The sequence below is a fragment of the Saccopteryx leptura genome, chromosome 3, assembly GCF_036850995.1.
Source record: "Saccopteryx leptura isolate mSacLep1 chromosome 3, mSacLep1_pri_phased_curated, whole genome shotgun sequence".
Taxonomy (NCBI): Eukaryota; Metazoa; Chordata; class Mammalia; order Chiroptera; family Emballonuridae; genus Saccopteryx; species Saccopteryx leptura.
The window spans coordinates 116336809-116354367 of NC_089505.1; the positions used below are offsets into that span (position 1 = coordinate 116336809).

The following is a 17559-nucleotide window of genomic DNA, read 5'->3' on the forward strand; positions in this document are numbered from 1 at the left end:
TTTGTAAAAAACCTTTGTTTTCACTCTTTTGTTTCTGTTGAGGAGGAGTCTTAAAACAGCCAGAAATTCCCAATTCCTATTTGTTCTATCTAGGCCTCTATTTCCCAAGGATTTTCTTTCCGGCTTCCATTCTTTCATCAGCGTTGGCAAGGCAAGTTAGTTCTGCTCCTGTCCAAGTGTTAAATGTACACTCATGTGTCTTTTTGCCACACTGGTATAATTAATTTTATTGCAAATAGGATTTTTCGTTTTTCCCCTTTGCATGCAAATGTGGTATCCTTTCAGTGTTTGCATAATAGCAGTGATTCTTTCATTTGTACAAAAGGACATGCATTATTTTGGCAGATAGATGGAGATTTGATGGAGAGATTATTACATTTCCAAAAGCCAAGAGAATAAATCAGAATTTATCCAGACACTGACTAAACACCCCTACCCCCACAACTGCACTGATCATGGGCCAAGTGTCTAACACACTACACTTTCCTCCCAGAGAATAAACCTTGCAGAACAGCAGAGTCTTGCTGGCTAGTCTTCATTCTCTGCCCTGCTCTGCTGACAGTCTCACCTGTGCTCCCTTGCACTCCAGCTCCTGGTTGAATTTGGCCAATGGGAGGGACCAGCATGAGAATGGAGGGTGGGAGCAGAGAAAGGTAGGCTATTTACTCCTCCTGCTCCCTCCCTACTTAACTTGGGTCATGCCATGGTTGTGCTCCTCCTAGGCCATAGCTCCCATCCAGTAGCCCCTTTTCCAAGTTCAGCTCTCCCTGGACTCCAGCAATCCCCTTCCTTCTTGCTGCTCCAGGCTACACCCTGGAGGCTTCACTACCCATGCTGGCTAACCCTGCCCACATTTATGTAAATAGTCTTTATGTTAAACCCCTTTGAGTGTGCCCCCTCTTTCCTTCTGGGACAATGAGAGAACCACCATATTCCTAAGACTTAGCTCACTAGGACCACACACACACACACACACACACACACACACACACACACACACAATTCCATAGAACTGGGAAAGAAATAAGGAAACTCAAAACTACTGAGGTATAGAGGCATCTATATGTCTCCACAGAGTATTTAGAAATTCTACAAAGCAGAAGAGAAGTTTGCTCCAGGCGTGTCTAGCCTCACTGCAGTCATGTAAATGAGTGACACCTGTTGGTTTTGCCTGCTGGTCACTTGGTCACTTGATTCTGGTCTCAACTCCCTTTTCCCTTGAGAAGCCTCTTCCCTTTTCTTGGTCATATGGATTGGGTGGGCTAGCCTCACCCTCAGCTCAGGTGAAAGAGGAGAATGGCTGGATGGCAACTCAGGACATCAGTTCCCCAGGTTGGTTCAGAGGTGGGCATGTGACCTAAGCCAGGTAAATCAAAACCAACTGGATGAAATGCTGGGACTTTGGCTGGAGCAGTTAGGGAAAAGGTGTTTTCCTTCCTCTGAGGCTGCCAAGAACATAAACAGAAGCTTCAGTGGCCATCTGCCATGAAGGGCAGAGCCTGGCCAACTGAACAATCACAGAGGAAGCAGAGCTAAGACATGGAGAAAGAAAAATAGTTCTGAACACATCATTTGACCCCTGAGTCAAGCCTTGCTTTACCATTGCAGTTACATGAGCCAAACATTCTAGTTTTTTTATTTACTTACCCTGGGCTTTAGTCACTAACAACTGAGAGAATCCTAGCTAGTACATTGAAGATGGAAGCTTTTCTAAACAAAGAACCACCATGGACTGAGTACATGGGATACAGGAGAAAAAATAGAATTTATCATTTCTGGAGCCTCTATTGTGTGCTGTAGAGCAGTGGTCCCCAACCCCCGGGCCGCAGACCAGTACCGGTCCGCAGAGAAAGAATAAATAACTTACATTATTTCCGTTTTATTTACATTTAAGTCTGACGATGTTTTATTTTTTTTAAATGATCAGATTTTCTCTGTTAGATCCGTCTAAGACTCACTCTTGATGCTTGTCTCGATCACGTGATACATTTATCAATCCCCTAAAGGCGGGGTCTGTGAAAATATTTTCTGACATTAAACCAGTCTGTGGCCCAAAAAAGGTTGGGGACCACTGCTCTAGAGCACATCTGAATGTTGGTTAACTTATTCTCAAAATAGCTTTGCTTGGTCAAGTGCTACACAATTAACAAATGGCAGGGTTAAGTTCAAACCAAGGGAAGTCTACTTGAAAAGTTATATACGCGCCATCCTGATGGTCCGTCCTCACCATCATGGGCTTCTTCATCTTCTCCTCACTATCATCATCAGCATCTTCTTCAGCAAGCTCAGTGAGAATCTGGACCACAAGAGCAGGAAGCTGAGTTTTCCGGCCACTAGAAAACACAGACCCTGAAACATATATGTGAGTGTGCAAATAACTATAACACAAAGCAGAGAGTGAATGGTAAATAAAGAGGAGCAGACATTGTGTTGAAGAACTACTTTCATTTGAGACACTGGAAGAATTCAGACATTTCAAGCTGGTGGCAGAGAATCTAAAGATGAGGAAAGAGTCTGAGCAAAGACATGAAGGTTGGGAATGTCGGGCCACAGAAAGACTAGTTCGTACATATACAAACTAAGTAGTTCTCCTACTTCTCCAAGACTGTACTTGGCTCCCTTCTCTGTTTTCTCTATGGTACTGTATTGTGTTGTATTGTACTGCCTTGCATTGTATTGTATTGTATTGTATTCTGGTAAGAACATTTAACATGAGATTTACACTCAAGAAATGTTTCAGGGTACAATATAGTACTGTTGACTTTAGGTATAATGTTGTACAGCAGAACTTTACAACTTATTCATCTTACTTAACTGAAACTGTATGTCCATTAATTAGTAACTCCCCATTTCCCCCTCCCCACAGGCCCTGGCAGCCACCATTCCACTCTTTGAGTTTGTGAATTTGACTATTTTAGATACCTCGTTTAAGTGGAATCACGAAGACTTCATCTTTGTGTGACTGGTTCATTTCCTGTAGCATAATGTCCCCAAAGTTCATCCATGTTGTTGCATATGACAGAATCTCCCTCTTGTTTAAGGCTGACTGGTATTCGTGTGTGTGCGTGTGTGTGTGTGTGTGTGTGTGTGTGTGTGTGTGGTGTGTCACATCTCCTTTATCCATTCATCTGTTGATGGACATTTAAGGCTGTGTCCATGCCATGTCTCGGCTATTGTGAATAGTGCTGCAGTGAACACAGGAGTGCTAAGATCTCTTTGAGATCCTGATTACTTTTGGATAAATTCTCAGAAGTAGTATTGCTGGATCATATCATAGTTCCATTTTTTAATTTTTGAGGACCATCCATACTACTTTCCGTAGCAGCTGTACCAATTCATTAAGAGAGTAAATCCTAAGAGTTCTTATCATAAGAACTTATTTTTTCTTTTTTATTTCATTCTATGTAAGAAGTTTGATATTAGCTGAACCTATTGTGGTAATCATTTTAATATATATGTAAATCAAACTACCACACTGTGCCTTAAGGTTTTTTTTGTTTTGTTTTTTGGTTTTTTGGGTTTTTTTGCAAGAGAGACAGATAGGCAGGAAGGGAGAAAGATGAGAAGCATCAATTTATAGTTGCATCACTTCAGTTGTTCATTGATTGCTCCTCATACGTGCCTTGACTGGGGGACTCAAGCCAAGTCAGAGACTCCTTGCTCAAGCCAGCGACTTTGGGGCCATGCCTATGATCCCACATGCAAGCCAGCAACCCTGGGCTCAAGTTGGTGAGCCTGCACTCAAGACAGATGAGCCTGCTCTCAAGCAGCTACCTCAGGGTTTCGAATCTGGGACTTCAGCATCCCAGGTGGATGCTCTATCCGCTGCACCACCACCGGCCAGGCTGTGCCTTAAACTTATACAGTGATGCATGTTAATTGTTTTTCAATAAAACCGGAAAAAAAGAAAGCGGTGTCATACATTCAAACATTGATTCTTGTTCCAAATATGGTGTGAAGTCAGCCCTAGAGACACAGCCCTTTTTTTCTCTTGAGCAACTCTGTTCTTGACCTCTCCTTTCCCCTACATGTGTCTCATTACTCTGTGAGCGAGTAACAAGCTTTCACACATGCATCAGTGTGCTTCATTTTAGCACACTTACTTCCTACAACCATTAACAAAAGGTGTTGTGTTGATACTAAACCCGGCAGACAGACCAGGCAGACAGACGCCCTTAGTCAGTGCATCTGCCAAGTAAAACACATAAAAATATGGTGCACTATTTTTAAAAGCAAGTTAAATAAGGTGCCTTTAAAGTTGAGTCCCCTAGGAACATATTGAGACCCTAGGTTCTTGGTTTTGCGAGCGGGAGGGACCAAGCAGGTTAGCTTTGTTTAACTAGGCCGTTTAAGCCACTTAGCCCTGGTCTAATAGGACAATATTTATAGGCATTGCATCATCCCATAGTTGAGTTGTTCTTCTCAAACTGAGATCATCCTCCAGTTTGTTGGATTTTTTTTTAAACTCAGGAGGGAAGAAATGAACTCTTTATACTGGTCAAAACAGAAGAGTAGAAAAACATGAAGATGTTAACTTTTTAGTGGCATGGGAGGGAAAGTCTCTCCTGGCAAGGCTTTGATTCATAGCTATAAAAAATTTGAAGGTGATTTTTTGGCCACCAATGGGGAGGGCAAATTTCATTAAAATTACTAGTCTTGGAAATTCAGTTTAGTCAAATTTTCTTCATAGAACATGTCATTTGATCCTCAAACAATACTATTAGTTTCTATTATTACCAACACATTGACAATGAGGAAAAGGAGGCTTATGAGTCTGTGTAACCTGCCCATAGTCATACAACTAATAGTCGGGGTTGCTGGGACTTAAAGCCAAGACTGAGTGTTTCACAGGGATCCCCGAGTCTCTTAGCCAACTGTGTTAGGCTGACTCCCATCAACAAGTGGATTGTGAACTTTCTCTATCCAGTTCTGCAGTTGAATCATAGAATATCTGAGATGGCTCTGCTGGGGGAAGTGCCATGCTGTATGAAAAACATGAAAATCCCCATCCAAAACAACAGACATTTGGCCCTGGCTGGTTGGCAGAGCATTGGCCCAGCATGTAGAAGTTCCAGGTTCAATTCCCTGTCAGGGCACACAGGAGAGGCAACCATCTGCTTCTCTACTCCTCTCTCTCTCTCTCTCTCTCTCTCTTCTCCTCCATAGCCATGTCTCAAATGTTTGAGCAAAATTGACCTTGGGTGCTGAGGATGGCTCCATGGCCTCACCTCAGGTGCTAAAATAGCTTGGTTGCCGAGCAGCAGAGTGGAGGCTCAGACAGGCAGAGCATCTCCTGGTAGGGGGCTTGCCAGGTAAATCTTAGTTGGAGCACATGTGGGAGTCTGTCTCTGCCTCCCTGCCTCTCACCTAATTAAAAAAGAAAGACACTTAAGTTGTTTACTTTTCACTAAAAAAATTAAAATGCATATTTTGGGGCCTTTTTTTAATAATAAATGTAAGTAAAATAATATAATAAAATATATTATTTTAAGTATGTAGTTATAAAGCTACAATATGACAACATGTAGCTTTCAGAAACTAAAAGTAAATGGATTTTAAAACAAAATTTAAAACTTAACCATGTAGATTAGTCTTCCAGTTAAGATGAAGTATCAAAAATGAATGCTTTGATCCAATCTCCTTTGCTCCAAACAAACTGCAGTGATTGATCAAGTATCAAAAGAGAGAAGAAAAAAGATAAACATCTCCATTGACAGAAAATGGCAATGAATTACAAAGTGGTGAGTGGGGTTGAAGCCACAGGTCTGCTATGTTCCAAGTCTGCAAGCATATAGTAGCAGTTTGAATTTTGGCTCCTACTATGTAATGGAAACTAAAAGTGCTTCATAACACAATAGTGGATCAGACCCAGGCTTACTGCTTGAAGCCAGAGGCTGGGATAGGGTTCCTCCCTCTGCAGAAAGGAGTCCATTAAGAAAAAGCAATTATCAGCTCATATCCTGAAACACACAGGGGATTCTTGCCTTAGAAAAGCAGGCTGTAGATACAACGTCCTGGCCAGGAACTGAGCCAGCCATCTGCTGCCCCAGGACTGGATCCCTCCAGAGCAAATTCCACCTGGTGCTGTACTGGAGACATACAGGAAGGTCAGCTGAAGGCAACTTCAGATCCCCCAAACTGCTAGACAAACAAGATTAGAGAAACACACACACACACACACACACACACACACACACACACACTCAAAATGGAAACATCTAATAATAAAGAAAACATCCTATAAAACGGGTCGGAAACTTATTTGGCTGAGAGAGCAGCCACGAATGCCAAATATTTTAAAATGTAATTCTATGAGAGCGATACAACAACCCGTGTACGTTACACATTATCCAATAAAAATTTGGTGTTGTCCTGGAGGACAGCTGTGATTGGCTCCAGTCACCTGCAACCATGAACATGAGCGGTAGGAAAGGAATGGATTGTAATACATGAGAATGTTTTATATTTTTAACGATATTATTATTTTTTAATTAAAGATTTGTCTGTGAGCCAGATGCAGCCATCAAAAGAGCCACATCTGGCTCATGAGCCATAGGTTCCCGACCCCTGCTATAAAACATGAAATGCCTAGATATAAAATTAATTTCCTGAAACACTCTTTTTACAAAGACTAAAATAAGTATGTCTAGAATACTCAAAGGCATATGTGCAGCCTGACCAGGCGGTGGCGCAGTGGATAGAGCGTCAGACTGGGATGCGGAAGGACCCACGTTCAAGACCCCGAGGTCGCCAGTTTGAGCGTGGGCTTATCTGGTTTGAGCAAAGCTCACCAGCTTGGACCCAAGGTCACTGGCTTGAGCAAGGGTTACTCGGTCTGCCGCAGTCAAGGCACATATGAGAAATAAATCAATGAACAACTAAGGTGTTGGAATGAAAAACTAATGATTGATGCTTCTCATCTCTCTTCATTCCTGTCTGTCTGTCCCTATCTATCCCTCTCTCTGACTCTCTTTCTCTGTCACTGTAAAAAAAAGAAAGAAAGAAAAGAAAAAAAGGCATATGTGCAGGTATCAAGTCCATTAATAATGAGTAAGAGACATAAATGAAACAAACCAGGTGGGTATTAAGAACACCCAAATATATACTGGAACCAAAAAAAATATATAGTTACTAAAATTTAAAAAATCAAAAGACAAGATGAACTATGGATTAGATCCATAGGATAATGAATTAGAAAATATTTGTGAGACATACACACAGACATTGTCCTGAGTGACAATGGGATGATTTTTAATAGTCATTAACAGACATGGAAGATATCTTGAGAGGTTTTACCCTGTATCTGGTATATGTCCCAAAAGAAGAGGTTGTAGGGAATGATAGAGAAGTAATATTTAGAGATTATAGCTGATCTTATTTATTGATTTTAGAGAGAGAAGGGAGGGAGATAGAAAGGAAGGAGGGAAGGAGTGGGAATCATCAACTCATAGTAGTTGCTTCTCCTATGTGCCTTGACCGGACAAGCCCAGGATTTTGAACTGGCGACCTCAGCAGTCCAGCTCTACGCTTTATCCACTGAGACACCACAGGTTAGGCTACAGCTGAGAATTTTCATAATTGCAAAAGACATACATCTTCTAATAGAATGGACACTCTGTGAAGAGCATGTGAAGGTGCAGATCATCAGTCATAAGAAAAAACGCCTAAATGCTACCAAAGAGAAAAGACTCCCCCCAAAAATATCCAGAACCATTAGGCTGACAACAACTAATTTTCAGCAACAATGGTGGCCAGAGACAATGTAGTAACATCCTTAACATGCTAAAACAGTTGTCAAACTAGAATTTTATATTCAGCTAAATTATTATCAAGAGTAAGGGGGGGAAAAAAGACATTTTCAAAAGTACAAAGACTAAAACACTAAATGTGTCCTCCTACATACATAGACACATTTACATACTTAGTAAAATGTATATTTCAGTAAAAGGAAATGTGAAACTACAGAAAAGATAAGAAATAGAAGAAACACTGAAATAATGGTGAGAAAAAATTAAATATGCTTTTAGGCTTGAATAAATATTGCTTGTGTACATGATGTGTGTAGAAGGATAGAAATGTTAACAAACAACATATTCATTAGAATACTTTAATTCAAATAGGCTGTGTTAAAAATTTTAGGAAAACCATTAAAAGAATAGATTAACAACCAACAGAGGGAAAAATAAAAGAAATATTGTTAAAATAATTTGCCAACTTAATTAAAAGCCAAAAGGACTGACGTGAGGGTGAGAATGAACATAAGAAAAATGCCAGTAAAGAGAAAACACACAAAAAGTTAAAGTATATCAGTAGTCACAATAAGTGCAATTGTACTAAATGCATTTATTATAAAACAGAGACTAACATATTGAATTGAATTGGTTAAAAGTAAAGAAATGAAGAAAGTAAAGATGTATATGGCTAGTGAGGTGACGTTAATTTAATGCAAAAAGTTAAGGCCCTGGCCGGTTGGCTCAGTGGTAGAGCATCGGCCTGGCATGCAGAAGTCCCGGGTTCGATTCCTGGCCAGGGCACACAGGAGAAGTGCCCATCTGCTTCTCCACCCCTCCCCCTCTCCTTCCTCTCTGTCTCTCTCTTCCCCTCCTGCAGCCAAGGCTCCATTGCAGCAAAGTTGGCCCAGGCACTGAGGATGGCTTTATGGCCTCTGCCTCAGGCGCTAGAATGGCTCTGGTTGCAACAGAGCAACGACCCAGATGGGCAGAGCATTGCCCCCTGGTGGGCATGCCGGGTGGATCCCGGTCGGGCGCATGAGGGAGTCTGTCTAACTGCCTCCCAGTTTCCAACTTCAGAAAAATAAATAAATAAATAAATAAATAAATAAATAAATTAAAGATATAGCTTTAAAACATATAAAGCAAAGTAGACAGGGTTACAAGAAAATGGACAAATCTACAATCAGAGTCCAAAGTTCTTCAAACACTTCTATCAGACACAGATTGATTAGTCAGGCAAAAAATTAGTCAGGCCATAGTAATAGTAAATTTGTGAACAAAATTTAAAAGCATGATACAATACAGAATTTTCCAAGTGTTTTTTCATGTGACCCCTTTAAGAAATGTATTTTATATCAAAATCTAAAACATATGTGTGTGCACACATATAAATAAATAGAGAGATAGAGACATATAAAAATAACTTTCAAATATTAACCTTTAATATAAGTGATGCATTCAGATATAATTTGTTTCTTTCCATTCTACTTTACTTAAAATGTGAGATGCAACCAACTAAATCGATTTCACAACCCAAGAATAGATTGTAACCTATGAGTTACAAAACACTGATCTAATAAATATATATAACTGTGTGTCCAACAAATAACACTTATACATTCTTTTCAACCTGAAGCAAATAGCAAATCCAATGGCGAAACCACAAAAACATAGATTGGGAACAAGTGAGGATTCTTTCTATAAACACTTCTATTTCACATTGTACTGGAGGTCAAAGTCAATGCACAATGAGGGGAAAAGGAATCAGAGGTATATGACTGTGAAAAGTTGAATATGACAAACTGCAGCTGATTTGTTATCTAAAAGATATCAAATCTAAGAGAATCTATAATCTCTTAGTAGTAATAAGAAAAGTCGACAGCACAAAATTGAGACTCATGGATATGGACAAGAGTGCAGTGGTTACCAGGGGGAGGGGAAGGGAGGGGAGGGAGGAGTGGGGGGAGGAAAGGGGCATAAAGAAAACCAAATAAAAGGTGACGGAGGACAATTTGACTTTGAGTGATGGGTATACACATAATCAAATGTCAAAATGATCTGGAGATGTTTTCTCTAAATCTATGTACTCTAATTGATCAATGTTACCCCATTAAAATTAACTGTCTAAATAAAATTTCTTAAAATGTCAACAGGTCCAAAACACAAAAATAACAAATATTAGTAATTTTTCTAAATACCAGTGATGATGAATTAGAAAATGTAATAGAAAAGGAATAGTTATTCATAATAGCAACAAAAACATAAAGCACCCGGGAATAAATCTAGCAGAAGATGTGTATGGCCTTCCTGGAGAATATTACAAAACATTGTGAAAGGTATACAGGAAGACCGGAGTAAGTAGAGAGGCACAACATGTTCAAGGATGATAAAGACTTGATATGGTGAAGGCGGCAGTTCTCTCTGAAACATTCTTTTATTGAATATGATTTTAGTCAAAATCGCAATAGGAGAAGGTGATCTAAAAATTCATTTGGAAGAGCAAAGAGACCTGAATACCTGAGATAATTGTGACAAATAAGAAGGTTAGGGGACTTGCCTTCTAGAAAACTGGGTTTACCTGAAGCCACAATAGCTAAGACCATGTGGAATTGGCTTAGGAATGACAAATCAATAGAGCAAGACAGAGAGTGCAGAAACAGACTACCACGTACGTGAAGACCTGATATATGACAGAGGCAGCATTATAATCAATGCTGAAAGGATGGGTTGTTTAATAATTTATGCTGTGGCATATCCAAAAGGAAGAATTAAAACTCAATGCTTAACTCACGTTATATAAAATAAATTCCAGGTAAAGACTGAATATTAATATTAAAGTTAACATTTTTAACTTCAAAAATATATAGAGAATATTTTTAAAGTGAAGAAAAAAGGGTTTTTAAAAAGGAAAGACTGCCCAGGTGGTGGCGCAGTGGATAGAGTGTCGGACTGGGATATGGAAGGACCCAGATTCGAGACCCCGAGGCCGCCAGCTTGAGCGCGGGCTCATCTGGCTTGAGCAAAAAGCTCACCAGCTTGGACCCAAGGTCGCTGGCTCAAGCAAGGGGTTACTTGGTCTGCCGAAGGCCTGTGGTCAAGGCACATATGAGAAAGCAATCAATGAACAACTAAGGTGTCGTAACGAAAAACTGATGATTGATGCTTCTCATTTCTCTCCATTCCTGTCTGTCTGTCCCTATCTATCCCTCTCTCTGACTCTCTCTCTCTCTATCCCTGTAAAAAAAAAAAAAAAAAAGGAAAGATTTCCTAAATAAAAAGCAAAAATACCAATCATGGTGTAAAAGATTGATATATTTGTTATTAAAAGTAATATATCCAACAAAGTTATCAGGAACAGGTTAAAAACAAGATGCAAACTTAGAAGTATTTATGATGTATATAATTGACAGAAAAATTAGTGTTCAAAATTGACACACAAAGTCTACAGTTTAATAACAGAATGTCAACCAATACTCCCCAAAAAGTGAAGAAAAACCCTAAACAGACAATTCATAGAAGAAGAGCAGAACTTAATGAACCATAAATCAATGAAAGAATATTTGAGCACACTGGTAATCAGAAAGTTGAAAATTATATAACATTTCACAATATCAGATTGTCAAAATTAAAAATGTCGATAACCCCACATACAGGGGACCATTTATGGCTACAAGAACTCCCACATACTCTTTACATAAGTATAAATTGGTATAACCACTTTGGAGAATAATTTAACCTTATCTTGTAAAAATGAGCTACTCTGCAATTCCACTTCTAGGTATATACTGCAGAGAAAATCTTGTACATGTGTGGAAGCAGACAATAAAAGCATAAAATGGAAACTGACTAAAGGTTCATAAGTAAAAGAAAGGATAAATTAAACTGTGGCATGTTCCTAGATATGACCCATGGTTGCTGGCTTGAGCATGGGATCATAGACATGACCCCATGGTCACTGGTTTGAGCCCAAAGTTGACTGGCTTGAGTACAAGGTCACTGGCTTGAGCAAGGGGTCACCAGCTCAGCTGGAGCCTCAGGTCAAGGCACATACAAGAAAGCAATCAATGAACAACTAAGGTGCCGCAATGAAGAACTGATGCTTCTCACATCTCTCCCTTCCTGTCTGTCTATCTGTCTCTCACTAAAACAAACAAACAAACAAATAAAAAACCTGGCATGCTTCTTCAGTGGACTACTTTATAACAGTTAAATACATAAGTTAAAGCTTACATGAGTCCATGTGTATAAATCTTAAGACATGATACTGAGTGCAAAATCAAATTGTAAAATAATGTACTAGGGGTGAAAATATTGGCAATAAGTTTTAAAACCTGAAAATTATGCTATCTATGATTTCTGGATACAAATAAGTATGGTGGTGAAATAAAAATATGAATAGGAATGATAATTATTGATTAGCGCTGGGCAAGGAAAAGGAAAAATGGGATAAAGAGAAGGTTCTCAGGACCTTCAACTTAATTTTTAATTTTTTATCAGAAGCAATAAAAGGAAATATTAGGTTTTGACAGAGCTGGGTGCAAAGTACAGAGGTGTTTACTGTTTCCCCACACACACACACTTTTTTATAATTCATTATAATTTCATCATCACCAGTTAACTCTGTCCTCTTCCTGTTTCTGTTTATTTGTAAATTGTAATATTGTTTGGTTGAATTAATTCTGAATTAATCAAATGAAAAACCTAAACAAAATTTAAAACCTTCCTTGTATTATCTGTTCTCAAATATTCTTTGTCTTCAAAGAACGCTGTTGCTATGGAAAACCCCTATTTCCACCCTGTTTATGTCACTTCAATCCTGATCATTCCCAGGTGTTCAAAAGGATGAAACTCATAATCTCATCAGAAATTGATTTTCTTCATTGGTTCTCTCATTCTAAAAGGTAGAAGAGAAATGTAACACAATATCCTCCTCTGCTCAAAACTCCATAGAGTCAACTACTAGGATTTCAATATGTTCCTCACTAACTTCTTATGTTTGTGTAAATTTTAATGCACTTATAACTGATTTGCACACATAACTTTGTAGCCTATTATTCTCTTAAATTCATACTGCTACATAGTCTTCCTACTCTTCCTAACCTTTCTCTATAGTGTCTCTGCAATAGTTCATTAAGTCATTCTATAGTTATTTAACTTTTATTTTATTTTTGGACATTTAGGTTTCTTTCCATTTTGTATTCATATAAATAAAAACCTATGATGAACATTTTTGTGAAAAGATGTTTTATGTATTTTGAATTATCTTAGAACCGGGATTTTGATAAACTGCTTTCCTAAAGTGACCTTGCTGGTTCATTGCCCATGGCGGTGTTTGACAGCCCTGGTGGCTTGCTGTGACCCTGGACTCATGTTGGAATTCTGGAGCAATAAGATCCCACTAATGACTTTTGCCTAAAAGGTTAGCCTTGGTTAAAATCTTTGTGGATATTGCAAGAAAACAAGCTGACAAGTTCCTGTTTTGACCTATTTATATAATTTTCTAAAAGATGATCTAAGACAATTATATCTTAAACACCACAATATAAGTAGAAATAACTCTTACTTCATGGCCATACCTTTGAATTTGCACATATTAAAACTATGTTCAAAATTTGTGGGGGGAGGAGAAATATTTTATTTTTTTATTCTATAATGAGGTGTTTTTTTAGAGATTTTATTTATTGGTTTTAGAGAGAGGAGAGAGAGAAAGAGAGAAAAGGGGGTGGAGGGAAAACAGGGAGCATCAACCCATAGTTGCTTCTTGTTTGTGTCTTGAGTGGGCAAGCCCAGGGTTTCAACCAGCGACCTCAGCATTCCAGGTCGATACTTCCACTGTGCCACCACAGGTCAGGCTTCTAAATTGTTAGAAATAAGCTTTGAAAGTTGAGTTTTTAATAACACTAGGCTGGGGGGGGGGGTTCTGTATCTTCCTTAGGCATAAGAGGAACATACTGAAAAATAAAAGAATATGAGAAATGAAATATAAATAAAGACCATGAAAGCCCAATCTGTTCTGAGGGTCATTAATTAAACCAAATTTTATTTTAAAAGTCACGCCACATTTTGTATGTTCTACCAGGATAAATTAATTGAGGCTTGTTTTGGAAGTAAGTGGTAGTAAAACTCGCAGAGCCATACATATATGGATGTTGTTCACAGCGCTTTAACGGCCCAAAAAAACAACAACAAAAAAAACCCTCAAAACAGTGAAAGACTGTGTTTGGAAAATGATTGAATAAGTGTTGTCACATGAATGCTAAGGAATACAATACAGGAAATAAAGAATAGGGTTCATCTCTACCTGCCTAGTTGGAGAGATTTCCATGCAGTACTACTAAGTGGGGAAGAAAGATGTGGAGATTGCATAAGAAAAGCGAAGGCAAAAATAGTAATGTGTATATAAAATTGTGCATAATCATCTCATTAACATGGCTGATCTGTGGGGAAGAGGGAGGAGAGATGGGAGAAGGGGCAAGAAAAGAAAAAATAGTCTCCGTTCTTTCAGACAGCTCAGGCAAGTACTTAAATAAAATTCTATGAATGGGCAGAAAAGAAGAAGAAGCTATGCCACTCATATCATGCTAAGGTCAAAACCTTCCCATAATGACTCCCTGAGTAACAGGGCCACCAGTTGAAAACTGATATCAGAGTCCTCGTTCTATCAATAGTATAGATAGGTGATAGATAGATAGATAGATAGATAGATAGATAGATAGATAGATAGATAGATAGATAGATATAAACAGACAGACAAAAATAGGCTTCACTCAAATCTACTGATTTAAAAGTTCATCTCATCTAAAAAATATCTTCACAACAACATGCAGACTGGTATTTGACCATATACCCGGTCTAGCCAAGTTGATACGTAAAATTAAACATCGCGCTGACCAAACAATATCATTTCAAAAATATCGAGACCATTTTTCTTACCATTTTAAAATGGGCTAAATGAGATGACCACATTTTCTCTTAAGTTACATTAGAAAATATAATCAGAACACTCACAGCATTCAAGGCTCTTGAAGATCTGGCCTTGATCCTAATGTTCTTCACTGACTGGCTGAGTGTTAGCATGCATACATATAAGGACTAGATGGTGTGTATATCAGCAAATCTCCTGCATTTATTATATGCATTTACCTGTATTAAAAGCTCTCTGCGTGTGCCTTTCTATGAGATTAGTCCTATTTCTCTGATTTACTCTTCCAGCCATTCTCAGGACATCAGGATCAAGGCCAACTCTGTCTTTGCCAGCTCAGAAATCACTGTGGCCTTCAAGACACAGCTTAGATATATTTGCTTCTTAGAAACTTCCCCATAACTGCTACCTTCTTCCCACCTCTCCCAGTCCTGCCCCACCCCAAGGATGGTGAGGCGCTCCTCTTTGCTGCTCTCATTGTCCCCCCAGCCTCCACCCCTGTGCACCCCTGCATCCCAGCACCTGCTGCACTGTATTTTAATTTCCTGTTTATACATCTATTTTCCCCCACTAGATTGTCAGTTCCTTGATGGCAGATATGATATCTTATCCATTATAATATCCCAGGTGCCTTGGTGGTATTTATTAGAAGAATTAATAATTAAGTTCTGTATAAATTTTTTCAAACACTCCTGCCCAGCCCCTCCAGTCCCCTGTTGCTGAAAGCACTTTCACCCTCTACTGTGAAGGATTAGTACTATATCCTTTTAAAGGGTGCCAGGCATCTTAAAGGCACAGTCACCACTGAAGCTATTCACACTGTAAATGTTTGTAGAACAGGGTGAGAACTGGGCAGTCTTCTAAGGGAGGAACCTGATGTGTTATCTTGATTAAATTGAAGATCGATATCCCCAAGGCAGCCTTTAATGAGGCCTTCAGTACTGTCATAAATTTCCCACCTAAAATAAATACTTTGAGAGTGACTGGCCCAGCTCCTAATTCCTCCTCCCCTTTTTCTTGGCACTGCCTCTGATCCCCAGAGCAGACTGTTGGCAGCCACGGTTGTACCATGTGACAGTATAAGATTGAACCAGGGTAAGCCCCTGTCCCAGGAGCGACCACAGCCTCTCTGACTGGCACAGAGAAGCCCAGCAGATGAGTCTCTGCCTATAACTGAAAGTCGTGAGCCATAATTCTCCCCTGTGAATGGAAGAGGTAGAGAAAATTTGTCTCCAGTGATAAAGACGAAAACAGAGATGAGGGGTGGAGTACAAGAGTACCTAGACACTCTCCAGCTCAGGGGTCCCCAAACTTTTTTCACAGGGGGCCAGTTCACTGTCCCTCAGACCGTTGGAGGGCCAGACTATAAAAAAAACTACGAACAAATCCCTATGCACACTGCACATATCTTATTTTAAAGTAAAAAAACAAAACGGGAACAAATACAATATTTAAAATAAAGAACAAGTAAATTTAAATCAACAAACTGACCAGTAGTATTTCAATGGGAACTATGCTCCTCTCACTGACCACCAATGAAAGAGGTGCCCCTTCCGGAAGTGTGGCGGGGGCCGGTTAAATGGCCTCAGGGGGCCGCATGCGGCCCGCGGGCCGTAGTTTGGGGACCCCTGCTCCAGCTCCTGGTCCCCCCCCAAGGTGGCTGTGAGGTCCCATGAAACATGCCTATATGGCTACCACGAAGCCCCTCTTCCCTGGTTATGCTTATTCAACTGGATTTCTGTCCCCCACATGAAGAGTGCTACTGAATTTTCCACCCCATGAGGAACAAGAGCAGAAGGTCTTCAGGCATCCTGACTTAACAAGACAGAGGTGCTGGATGCATGTCCATCCTCAAGCTTTTTCCCCTGAGCAGCTGAACCGGGGAGGGTGAGGAGAAGGGCTGGTGGGTGCCTCCGTGATTTCTTGGCTTCATGGGACGAACCTGACATATATCCCTGTAATCTCATCGTGCTTCCATTTTTCCTACCTGTGCAATGAAGATGATGTTTGCTGAACCTTGTGATATGAGGCTTAAGTAATAAATGTTTGCTATGCATGTAGAATTTCTCAGATTAAAAAAAAAACGACAAGTGGCACTCAGAGTTACTTGGAAATTTACCGTTCAGTGAAATATATTTTCCAGTGACACCTTCCCTGAGCACTTAGAAAGCTCAGTTATATGTTTTACCTAGATAGAAACTAAAAATCTAGACCTGTGTCACCCCTGGACCTACCTCTTCCCCATTTGCAAAATCAATATTTGACACTTGCTCTCCATTCTGAATCACCCATCATAAAATCAGAGAGGGGAATAAAATGAGGTAGCATAACTTAATATTTTCTAGAGTATTTATTTCAGACAAAACCGTTGACCCCTCTCTAGCAAATGCCAGTTCACCTCTTCTTCCAGGGAAAGAAGGAAAGGGAATAAAAACTTCTGCCTTAAGGCTGTGGAGCAGCTTGGGATATGAGTAACCCACAAGCAAGATGAATCTGCAAGAAGTCATAAAGTAATCACTGCTTTACAGTGTCACCACCTAAGCATCCAAGAATTAACCAGGAGAAAGCTTGAAAAGATCAGCAATGAGAAAGAATCAGCAAAAGCAGAGTTACCGTGAAGCGAATGAGACTACAATTGCAGGACTGCTCACATGGGTACATCCCTGAAGTTAAGACTTTAAATTTCAGGCCCGCTCCCATGGGTGAGTCCCCGTGAGAGCTGGGAGGCGTCCGAAGTAGTAGACAGGTCCAGAAGAAGAGGAAAGCCAGGTGGTAACAGGAAACAATTTAAAGGCATTTCTGGTCAATTACCTAAAGAACTCTCAGAGGAAAGGGCCCGATAGCCCCCAGATCCAGCAATTTGTCGTGGGTTGTTTTGGAGGGTTTTTTTGTTGTTGTTGTTTT

At 39.7% G+C, this 17559-nt stretch overlaps 1 long non-coding RNA gene across 1 annotated transcript in view; it reads right to left on the minus strand.

The window, feature by feature from the left end:
- LOC136400022 (uncharacterized) overlaps positions 1-17559 on the minus strand; it is an 80874-nt gene that overhangs the window by 3069 nt on the left and 60246 nt on the right. Inside the window, exon 2 of the long non-coding RNA XR_010750242.1 lies at positions 2206-2296. This is a non-coding gene — a long non-coding RNA (uncharacterized lncRNA). The remainder of the gene's footprint in view (positions 1-2205; positions 2297-17559) is intronic.